General features: G+C 33.9%; 2 pseudogenes; both read right to left on the bottom strand.

Moving 5' to 3' along the window:
• Positions 1–2,497: 2,497 nt before the first annotated feature.
• Positions 2,498–3,958, bottom strand: LOC106776720 (annotated as a pseudogene).
• A 1,935-nt stretch (positions 3,959–5,893) lies between these two features.
• On the bottom strand, positions 5,894–8,642 carry LOC106776719 (annotated as a pseudogene).
• Positions 8,643–12,804: the final 4,162 nt, after the last annotated feature.

Genomic DNA, 12,804 nt, shown 5'->3' with positions numbered 1-12,804 from the left:
GAGGGATGTCCCAACCGTTTATGCCACAACCAAATTTCTTTTTTGTTTTTATCTTGTTTGTGATCATTCGCAAGACAAACCAATCTTCTTTTATGGTTTTGTTGTGAGACATTTTCAAGATAATACAGTCCTTCACTCTCTCTACCACTGGCAATCTTCTTTTAAAATATAACTAACATAATGTTTGATTGCCTAATATCCTTTAATAGAATATTTCACATATCTTAACAGGGCTGTCTAGCAGGCTTGAAATAGTTCCATGAGCGAGATGATCATTGGATACTCTCTACTCGCAATACGAGCATTAACTTATGAAATTAAAGAAAGTTAAGCAATCATTCACTTACCTGGACTTGAGAGGTTATTTTAGACTAAAACCGGTTCATTGAGAGGTTACTTTAGACTAAAATTATCATTTTGACTTGAGAGTTTATTTTAGACTAAAACACTTCATCTACATTGGAACCTTCATTTATCAGCGTTTTACTAACTTTTATTTTATTTTATATTAGTTATATATATTATTATATCGGTTGTTCTTTTACTTTTTCCTGTCTATGATTATTATAAATTGCATCTTTTAGTAATAGGAGCCTCGTACATTGGTTTTCAACCCTGATATATATTAGCTTCAACATTCAGATATTTTATTTGATCATCTTTTGGATTATGTTGAAAACGAGAACCAACATGACCAATAAACCCATTATGATCTATGTGGAACACTTTGGCAGTGAATTTGATGNTATCAGAAGCACGGGTCATCTTTGTGCTACTAATGTCAGCTTTTATGACCAACGATATAGCACCTTTTATTAGAACAAGCTTTAAAACATCATGCATTGAATAAATCAGTGGTTAAGGTATCACATATGATCTTACTAAAGACTAGCTTATTACAAATTGCAAAACTATAGGGTATAAAATTTATAATCAGAGTTCCTAGTTATTATTCAATGATATTTACAATAATGAGTCTTATTTAGATAAACAAATGTCAACCTCTTTCCTTGTATGAGTGTTTATCCATCCATTTCAATCTTTCGTTGGATTATAAGGAGCCCTGCAATAAACAGAACATATTGCAACTTAAACCTTTAAATCATTGAATGGCTATGCTTCTTCATTATATAAATTCTGTCAAAGATTTTTCTTTAATATATAAATTAAGTGACCAAATGTCATTCATTATATTAAAATATTCGTATTCTTTGAGTCCTTAATATATTAGGCATTATTAGTGCATGATGAGTGTGAAGCGAAAAAAATGGAGCGAAGGGACTCCTCATTATGAAGGGGTAGTGATTTTGGTATTTAAAGCATTTTAATCTTATTTGAGAATAGGTCATGAAAGTGTGAAATATATAACTAGCACGATAATAGCAGAGGAATTTTAGACGTGAGATTGTGCATTAAACTCTGAAGTACTTAGAAATCATCACTCTAAGATAGCAATGTATGAATCATTTGTAGAATGTAATCCCAATTTGGTACTAAAAGACGAGAGTTGTACATGATGAATGCACCTTTGTTTTTAGATACTTGAAGGTATCACAAGGAAATAAGATTTCTGTAAAAGGTAACCCAAATTTATGTTTAAAGAGATTCTAGCATACAGGGAATTTTTAAACTCGGCATGAATGTACAGAATCCATCACGCAATGAAAGTAAAATTAGTATTATCAGTGAAGTATTCAGAGTAAGAGATGACTAATGGAAGAAAGCAGCAATACAATTGTCAACCGCATTAATAATATAGGGGGAAATTGAAATCTGCAGTTTATTAATTTGTCTAGCTTAGGTATTTTGAGACTTACCTGAAGAGCTAGAACGCGATAGTAATGATTTCGATCCGATTTATAGTCCAAAACCACAAATCCTTTAAGAAATCTCTAAAAACTCAAGACTGCTCTTCGATTGTGCCTGGAATGGCTCATTCACTCTTCAAGTACACGATCAAATGAATTGCTGCTTACCACTCCTTTGGCAGGCTGTCTAGCAGTCTTGAAGCAGTTCCATGAGCAAGATAATCGGCGGATACTCTCTACATGCAATTTCTAACATTAACGTATGAACAATCTCACAATAAGGAGAAATTAAAGATAATTAAACAATCATTCACTTACCACCACTTAATGTTAAAGTCTTTTCCTCTGGGAGTGAGTAGGAGTCCAGTTCTATTTGTGGAATGTGCTTTATGTATTGCAAATCTTCACACCTGTTTCCCTCATGCATCGCTTCTTCAGATGAGGACATCGATGTATAGTTAAATAAGACAAGTTGGTGAGGCATTGAATGCTACTCGGCAGTGACCTCAACTCCTCACAGTACAAAATGCATAATATTTCAAGAGTAGTCATGTCTCCCAGCCAGTCCGGCAATGAAGTAGACATGCATCTTTCTATATCCAAAGTTCGTAGGGAGGGGACAAATTGTAAACCATATGGTAATGTAGAGCAATCATCAATACAGACAGTCCGAAGGGAAGTTAGTTTGCTCATATTGCTGGTAGAACTACAGCTGTGGACAATTGCTGATACTCAAACCTACGGTATAATTTTCTCCACACATTAGCGACATCCTCCACTTCTACATTTCCTTCAGATTTAATAAATCCATTAGCCATCCAGAGATGAATTAGTTCTTCCTTGACAATTTCGAAACCTTTGGGGAATTTTGCGCAGAAAGAAAAGCATCTCCGAAATGACAACTCCAAATTAAATTAGCTTAATTTCAAAGCACGCATGATAGAATTTTCCTTACCCGTCATAGAACTACTTTCACTCCGTATATCCCAAATCTCACTTTCCTTTATATTTTCCCATTGTGTTACCGCAGTTTGATCACGCAATAGGCTTCCCAGAGTTTTGATTGCAAGTGGCGAACCAACACATTTTTTTACAATATCTTCACCGATTGCCATAAGCTCTTCCTTCTCTTCTCTGTTTGGTCCAAACGCATAGCTTTTGAACAATGACCAACTATCATGTTCTGACAATTCTTTCAAATGGTAAGCTGGATGCGTCTGCATGATGGAAGCAACTTCCTCGAGTCGAGTTGTGACCAAAACGGTAGCTCCTTTTGCTCCCCTTGCAAACCGCAACATCCCCTCCAAATGTTTCCATTTCTCTTGGTCTTCATTCCACACATCATCAAGAACAAGTAAATATCTCTTGCTCTGCAACACTTCTTCAACCTTTTTCCGCATTGTTTCTAAAGAATGGAGATTGGGGTTTTGTCCAGTGGCATACTCTATGATAGATTGCAGTATTGCCTTCACATTGAAATCAACAGAAACATACACCCAAATTGTCAAGTCAAAATGTTCGCATACTCTGTGGTCATGGAAGACATGCTTGGCAAGGGTTGTTTTGCCAAGTCCACCCATACCAACTATGGGATAGACGGTGAGGTCTTTATCGTTATTAGCTTCTAGGAGAACCTTCACAACTTTCTCTCGATCCTCGTCTCTGCCACAGAATATGGGTTCGGTTATAACAGAGGTAGTTTGATCATCCTCACCATCATCTACTGTTGGCTTCTCTGTAACACCATCACGTAATTCAAACATGCGTCTTTCTTCATTGATGTCGTGAAATCTTTGGTTGATATTTTTCATCCTCTTTCCAATATGAAAACGGAAGAGAATGTCCTTAGGATGTGCACGGGCTAAGCATGAAGTATGCCCATCATCAGACAGCACCTCTCTGGAGTGAATCGAACATTCATCCAATATATCGTCAAGCACATATGCTGCATCTGTGAGTTTCTGTAGCCAATCCTTCACAGCATGGCTTGCTATTTGCTTTCTCTCAGCATCTCTGAGGACAGCACGAATTGCCGTAAGATTGCTGGAAAGCTTTTGTGCCTGTTGATCAATACCCCAATAGGTTGCAAGTTGGCTTTGAACAACAGATTGCAAGTCTTGAAACACAATTCCCAGCAAAGCGTCAGCCATTGGAAGGAAGGAGAGCAAGAATGAAGGAAAGGTTGGTGGTGATTATGGAGAAGAGAGGCAACGATGAGTGAATAATAATTTGTTTGGAAAGAATTTCATATGTAGTTTAAGTAACTTGTGGTGGGTGTTTGGAATATAACAATTACTGTAATGACAGAAGCAACGTACATTTTATTTTTGAAGTTTATCTGAGTAAAATGAAAAATAAATAAATCACATTCATATTGTGAAAAAAAGGAAGACTACAAATAGAAGAACATCTTCAGAAAAGTTTCGACAGCTTGATGATGGAATCCTTTCTTCTTGCAGCTCAAGAATAAGTTGCCATCCCCAAAGATATTGAATTCGTGAAGGAAACCAATAATCCATTAGCAGAGTTCAAAAGATTCGTATAATCAATCTTCCAAGCAATGCAACATTCTATCCCTTTCCTTACTTCCCCTCCAGAAGATACCCTTTAAGGATTTGTCAATGAAGTTACAAATATATTGGACCTTTACATGAGGAAAAAAAATGTAGCTTCAGAACAGTTCAAAATAAAGTGTATATTTAAATATTTTATTTTTCAAAAAGAGTGACTTGGTTGTCGCCATCTTCATGTCACGACCATTTTCACCAAGGAAGAGCATATTTTTGTCGTTGCAACGGTTGACTTGGTTGAAGCTCAGTTAAGTGTCAAGTATGTCAAATAGAAAATAGTTTATTTGGTTGAAGTGTCAAGTATTTCATTTGTCAAATAGTTTATTTCGATAAAATATTTTATATTTAGTAAATTTTATCTTTTTGATAAAATATTTCAATCATTACCGAATTAAAAAACTATTTATATATTCAATAAAAATTAAAAATAATAATATTGATAATGTTTTGTAATTTGTTATTTTTTAAAAGTTCTTCAACATTTTTTTTATTTTATATTTCGATATTCTTTTAATTTACGTTATTAAATTATGAAAATGTAAGTTAGATAAGCTCCATCTTAGAAGTTGAGTCATTATAAACTTAACTTGAATAAAGTAGATTCAAATCCTAATCTAATTTAATCTTAATTTAGGTCGAAAACCTTTGCCCTTAATTTAGACTTATGTCATATTGTTTCCATAAACATTTGTTGATGGATATCCTTCACTTAATTTAGAATTTTTGATGATATCCTGAAACATTTTTCTGTCATCATCTGCAACCATCTTCTCATGAAGCTCAAAAGTAATTCCCTACAGATAAATAATAATCAACAATAAATATCTCACAAGAATATCAAACATGAGATTGTGCATTAAATCCTGCAGTAGTTAGAAATCCTCACTTTAGGATAGGAATGAATGTAATTCCATTTTGGTTCTAAACGACGAGAGTTGTACTTGTTGAATGCACCTTGATTTTAGATACTCAAAGGTATCATAAAAATATAGACTTTTGTAGAAGGCAGCACAAGTTGATATTTTCAAAGATTCTAATATACAATTCATCAAGCAATAAATGTAAAAATTACTAATATCAGTAAAGGCTATACAGAGTAACAGATGATTAATTGAAGAAAGCAGTAACACATCTGTCAACCACATTAATAATATAAGGGAAAACTGAAATCTGCATTTTATAAAATTAAAAAACCAGAGCGTGATAGTAATGATTTCGATCCGATTTATGGTCCAAAACTCCAAATCTTTTAAAAATCTCTCCAAACTCAAACTGCTCTTCAATTATGCACACGTGAAATGACTCATTCTCTCATCAGCTATATAATCAAAATAATTCCTGCTTACTACTCCTGTGGCAGGCCGTCTAGCATGCTAGAAGCAGTTCTATGAGCGAGATGATCGCTGGATACTCTCTGCATGCAATTACGAACATTAACGTATGCACAGTCTCACAATAAGGAGATATTAAAGAAAATTAGACAATCACTCACCGCAAAAATCCATGTCTTTTTTCTCAGGGATTGAGTTTTATATCTGGAATGTGCTTTATATATTGCCAATCTTCCCCTGTTTCCCTCTTGCATCGCTTCTCCAGATGAGGACATTTGTATATACTTAATTTAGACAAGTTGGTGAGGCGTTGAATGCTACTTGGCAGTGACCTCAACTCCTTAAAGGACCAAATGCTTAATTCTTGAAGATTAGTCATGTCTCCCAGCCAATCCGGCAACGAAGTACACTTGCAATGGTATATACCCAAAATACGTAGGAAGGGAACACGCTGTAAGCCATATGGTAATGAGGAGCAAAACCTGATTGACACTTTCCGAAGGACAGTCAGTTGGCTCATATTGCTCGGTAGAGCCACCAGCTCTGGACAATTGCTAATGTCCAAACTCTCAAGACAAGCCAAATGTCGCACACCTTCAGACAAGGATTTTAATTGCTTACAGTCACCAATGATCAAAGTTCGAAGACAAGTTAGACCATCCAGCGTGTGTTCTGAGAAATACTCCAAACCAGACATTCCTGACCCATAATAGATTGGGCAAGATCATGAAAAAGACCATGCATCTTGAAAGTTGCGATCATACCAAATTCATCATACTTAGCTTCTTGAAAAAATTATCCACTGTATAGTTTTTTCCACACTTTATTTCCAATATCCTCCACTTCTACATTTCCTTCACATTTAATAAATCCATTAGCCATCCGGAGATGAATAAGTTCTTCCTTGTCTATTTCAAAATCTTTGGGGAAAATTGCACAAAAAGAAAAACATCTCTTCATAGACGACTTCAGATTAGAATAGCTCAATTTCAAAACACTCATAATAGAATTTTCCTCACCTGTCATAGAACTACTTTCATCTCGTATATTCCAAATTTCACTCTTTACATTTTCCCATCGTCTTACCTCACTTTCATCATGCAAACAGCTTGCCAAGGTTTTGATTGCAAGTGGCGAACCAACGCATTTCCTCATTATCTCTTTTCCGATTGTTACAAACTCTTCCCTTTCTTCTCTGTTTGGTCCAAATGCATGGTGTTTTAACAATGACCAACTGTCATCTTCTAACAATGCTTTCAAACGGTAAGCAGAATGCGTTCCCATGATGGAGGCAACTTCCTCAAGTCAAGTAGTGACCAAAATGGTAGCTCCCTTTGCTCCCTTGCACACTCCAACATCCCCTTCAACTCCTTCCATTTCTCTGAGTTTTCATTCTCACATCATCAAGAACAAGCAAATACCTCTTGTTCTGCAGTGCTTCTTCAACCTTTTTACGCTTTGCTTCTAAATCACTAAGGTTGGGATTTTGACCAATGGTACATTCTATGATGGATTGCAGTATTCTCTTCACATTGAAATCTTCCGAAACGCAGATCCAAATTCTCAATTTAAAATGTTTACTTATCTCGTGATCATTGAAGACCTGCTTGGCAAGAGTTGTTTTGCCAAGTCCACCCATACCAACTATGGGGTAGATGCTGAGGTCTTCACTGTTACTAGCATCTTCCAACAGAAACTTCACAATTTTCTCTCGATCCTTGTCTCTGCCACAGAATATGGGTTCGGTAATTACTGAGCTAGTTTGACACCTATCATCATCATCATCATTCACTGCTTGCTTCTCCGTGACACCCACACGCAATTCAAATGTGAGCCTTTCTTCATGAATGTTGTGAAATCCTTGGGTGATGTCTTTCATCCTCTTTCCAATATGAAAGCAAAAGAGAATATCCTTAGGTTGGAGACGGGATAGGCATGAAGTATGAGCATCAACTGAGTGCATCTTTGTGGAGTGAATTGAACATTTATCCAAGATATCATCAAGCACATATGCCGCATCTGTGAGTTTCTGCAGCCAATCCTTCAGAGCATAGCTTGTTATTTGCTTTCTCTCAGCATCTCGGAGGACAGCACGGATTGCTCTGAGATTGCTGGAAAGCTTCTGCTGATCAATTGTATTATATTAAGAAAACATTCTAACCATTTCTGTCCTTCAAACCAGACAAAGCGCAAAATGTGGCAAATATTAAAAGTATTTCTAACGAAAACTTTTTCTGATATTTTTAGAGAAAACAACTTCATGTTAACATTTTATATCTTTGTTTCTAATATATTACAAAGATATATATCTTACAATACTAAAAAAATTTACAATTTGATTGTAGGTAATGTTTAAAACTACAACTACCACCGAAACCATTTATCAAACTGTAAATATCTTCTGCTACTATGTGACTACACAAAACTAACTATCATTTCTTATTGATGTGCTCTGTTTCCCAAATGATATCTTGTAGCCTAGTAGATTCATCCTTGTAGAATTGCAAACACAAACAATTGAATCCAAACTCAAGCCTACACACCTATTTTGAATCAAATTGATGAGTTTCCGCAGATTTTCAAAACAATATTTTCAAAACCAATTTTTATACATGTTAAATAAACAATTCAAAATAAGACTGCATGCATGTTAAGTAAACAACCACATATGTCTCTACCACTTGCACTTTCAAAAGCAATTCAGTAAACAATATTTTATCTTAAACAAACTCCAAAAAAAAATTTATACCAATTTGAGGCACATATATACAACGCTATGTGCCTCGTTGGCCAACTCGACGTACTGTTATCAAAGATTGAGAATTCGAGCCACATGCTTGTCACCGACATGGAGAAATCTCGAAGAATGGGAAAGATGTAGAGAGGAATCCGCAGACTGAGAAGTAGGCCATGGTCAAGAAGAAGTCGGCCATGGTTAATAAGATGATGATCAAGGTCAAGAAAAAGTCGACCATTGTTACTAGGAAGTCGGCCAAAGCACAGGAGAATTTATCCAAGATGAAAAACATGACTACCACAATGATAAACAAGTCAACCATCAAGAAAGTGAATGTTAATAAGGAGGTTGTGGGTTGATGCACATGGAAAAGTCAGGATGTAGGACAGAAAAAACATTTAAGTTGACGGAAGAGTGTTGTTGGGGTAAACTTAAATGTAATATAAATAAATTTTATTTGATTAGGAGTTTTGTTTGTTTTTTAGTGCAAGAGTCAGCAGTTTAATATAGTGATTATTAGACAATAATATGTAATAATTGTGTCTTAATGATAAAGTTTACGACTTGAAGATGAAAAGCCAAATGTGAGTTCTATGTTGTAGTGTCTAATTGACATGTAAATTTGTAGCAAAACAAGTAACAATACAAGGAAGTTGAAAGTTTTTCACATAAAGGTTTAGTTTTGCTAACATGTTTCCTAGTGGTGTTAGTGAATATGTTGATATGATGCAAGAACTAATCCCAGAAATGAAAGAGGGGACGGTAAGAACTGTCACTGATACTGGTTGTAGGGTGAATTTTATCAATTAAACAGAATCCATTCCTTTCAATTATGCTATGAAATATTCTCTCAAACAATTTTCTATTTCAAATTTGTGTTTCAGCAAAATCATCCAGATATATCTGATATCACAGAGTCTTACAATACCTAATGTCCGAAGTCAGTATTTGGCTTGACACATGTATAACAGGATAAGTGACCATTTTAATGAATCTAGATTAGACAGTAATACCATCTTAGAAAATATTTTAAGTCTAACTTAACTTCACATAATATTTTGTCTCTGAATTGTAGGCTTATGCCATATTGGCCCATTAATGTACTAAAGGCATCTTAATGTTATTTGAGCATAGTTGATAAAAGTGTGAAGTATAAGTTGCAGGATAATAGCAGAGCAACTTTAGACACAATATTCTGCATTAAATCCTGCGGTACTTAGAATAGCTCAGTTTCAAAGTACGCATAATAGATTTTTCCTCACCTATCGTAAAATTACTTTCATCCTGTATGTCCCAAATCTCATTTTTAAATTTTCCCATTGTCTTACCTCACTTTCATCACATTTTGAATCAAAGTAATGATTTTCCACACTAGTGGTAGTAAACAATTTTTTCAAAATCATTTTTTATACATGTTAAATAAACAGTTCAAAATAAAATACATGTTAAGTAAATAATCACAAATCTCTCTACCACTTACACTTTCAAAAGCAATTCAGTAAACAATATTTTTAAACAAATTCAAGATCTAAATATTTTTTAACAACTTGAGGCACATACAACCCTATATATAGGAGATAAAAATTTGAAATCACTTTGGAAAGTAGCATCATTGATTACAAAGAGAACAAAACTCAGAAAATTAAAAGAATGATGCATACCAGAAGATTGATCTTATTAGAATCATTGCTAAGCAATCCAGATCAGCAACAGAAGGATTTTAGTAAAATCTTGAGGTGAAGAATAAAAAGAGAGCTTAAAGAAAGAATACCAAAGATTTTATATATGACATTATATCACCTAGAAATTGCACAAAGAAAACTTATTTCCTTTTACTACTTTATCTGGACACAAACTTTAGTTATAAAGAATCACAATAGAACATTCAACTTTATCGGTCCCATTATTTACGTTTTAGAAAATATATTGGATCTTTTAAAATCTATATATATATATATATATATATATATATATATATATATATATATATATATATATATATATATATATATTCGTAAATATTTAAAAAAAATATAATTTATAAATTTTTAAAATCAAATTATAAGATATTTAAAATATAATTTAAATTAAATTAAATATAAAATAAATTTTAATTTTATTTAAATTTAACTTAATAAAATAACATAACGACAGCTACAGATAGTAAATTTCACATTTATAAATAAATATTAAATTATCTCTAATTGTTACTTATAAATATCCGTTTGAAGTATCATTTAGTACTAGCGGATTTTATATAAATAAATACCAGCGGTACGAAATATTTTTGTCATCCTCGCTAATGACTAAGCTTAATCCTATATGAAATCAGAACTTGGTACAGTACGGACCAAACATCAACCATAAATTGGGTGAATACTCAAACCTTGTTTATATTTAATATATACACCGCGAAAAAGGCTACACAAAATTTTCAAAGACAGAGTAACATTACGGGGAGAAGCAAACAAAACACTCTTCAATTCACCACATAATTGGTCATTTAATTAATTATTAAAAAATAACTTATATTTTATAGTTTAATTTTTTTATATTGTATCATTTCAAAATATAACATTCAACTGTATAATAGTAGATATAATATGATAAAACAATTATTAACTAAAATATAAAGTAGAAATTTACAGTTATGTGAAAACAACTATAAATTTTTAACTTTATATACAAACGGGTTAGACAAAAGCTATTTACAATACTACTATAAAGAAAACCAAATTGTAGGATCCACTCCATCAGACGTTTACTCCAAAGAAATCCCATCTTCCTCTGCTCACACACTCACAGGATGATAATAGTCAATAAAGAACACAACCACATTCAAACACAAGTACAACCAAAAGAGTAAGTTAATTTACAATTAAAGAATAATCAATATAACTCAATAAACATTTTACATACAACAAACATATCAATTCACCATCATAAAACACTTTATGCATGACATTAATATGAATGGACTGTCCGGACTTAGAATGATTGTTGAGCTATGGCGAGTTATGCACTTGTGGTGGCTTCTACTACTTTGCAAAGTCATTACCAATGGGTTTCATCCTACCATACTCACAAGGTTAGTCTATTCCACGCCTTGGATCATACTGGAAGTACCCAAGACTAAGACCTTCTACTACTCTTCATGACATGTATCAATCTTCTCTACTTGAGAATGAAAGAACATTAGAGTTTCAGGATAACCCCCAAGACTGGGCTCCTGCATTCATTCTAACATACTTGAACCTCACCAAGAAGTTCCACCTTTGGAACTTACTTTCATAACTTTGAAACCATACTTGAAACCACATACTTTCACTTTGAATCACAACACATAACTGTGATAATAACATAATCTCATACTTATACATTATTCACATTGAATCAAAACATAACTCCAAACTATCAAGAAACAAGGATGGAAAGAACAAAGAAACAAATTTTGGACTAGTCGCTCAGCGACCAAGCTCGTTGGGTGACCCTAGAACTCTCTCGCTCAGTGACCTATAGCTCGTTGTGCGAATACAGAAACAGTGATCCAGACCCCCCAACATCTCGCTCAACGACCCCTCTCGCTAGGCGAATAAGCAAACAGTGGTCTAGACCCTTCAACCTCTCGCTCAGTGACTCAACTCGTTGTGCGAATGCCCAGACAATGGTCTAGACCTTCCAACCTCTCGCTCAGTGTCCCAACTCACTAGGCGAATACATAGGTAGTGGTCCAGACCCCCAACCTCTCGCTGAGCGACTCAACTAGCTAGGCGAATAAACAGGCAGTACTCCAAACTCTTCAATCTCTTGCTCAACGACTCAACTCGTTGTGTGAATGCACATACAGTGGTCCAGAACTTCCAACCTCGTTCAGCGACCCAACTCCCTAGGCGAATACACCAACAGTGATCCAGACCTTCAACCTCTCGCTGAGTGACTCCACTCATTCAGTGAGTGTGCATAATTCTGCAGTACCAAATTGCAAAATTTGCACCATGCACCACTCTTGACCAAATGGATACATTTTTCTCAACTTCAAACACTCCTAGATCATGTTATACATTCAACTATATCTAAAAAATTGTATCTAAATCATCCTAAACTCATTTTAAACAAGTGACTACAAGCTTAATCATTTGGTCTTTAATAAAATTAATTTATAAACATATATTTTATTTTATTTCTTAAAATAATATTATTTTAAAAGTATATATATATATATATATATATATATATATATATATATATATATATATATATATATTAATGATACAAATTTTTATAGTGTTATATTCAAAATTGTCTATATAAAAATTTAATATATTATTTTATCAATTTGCTTTGTTTTGAAGTTGATT

The sequence above is a fragment of the Vigna radiata genome, chromosome 11, assembly GCF_000741045.1.
Source record: "Vigna radiata var. radiata cultivar VC1973A chromosome 11, Vradiata_ver6, whole genome shotgun sequence".
NCBI classification, from domain to species: domain Eukaryota; kingdom Viridiplantae; phylum Streptophyta; class Magnoliopsida; order Fabales; family Fabaceae; genus Vigna; species Vigna radiata.
This window is presented reverse-complemented; position numbering and strand designations above follow the sequence as displayed.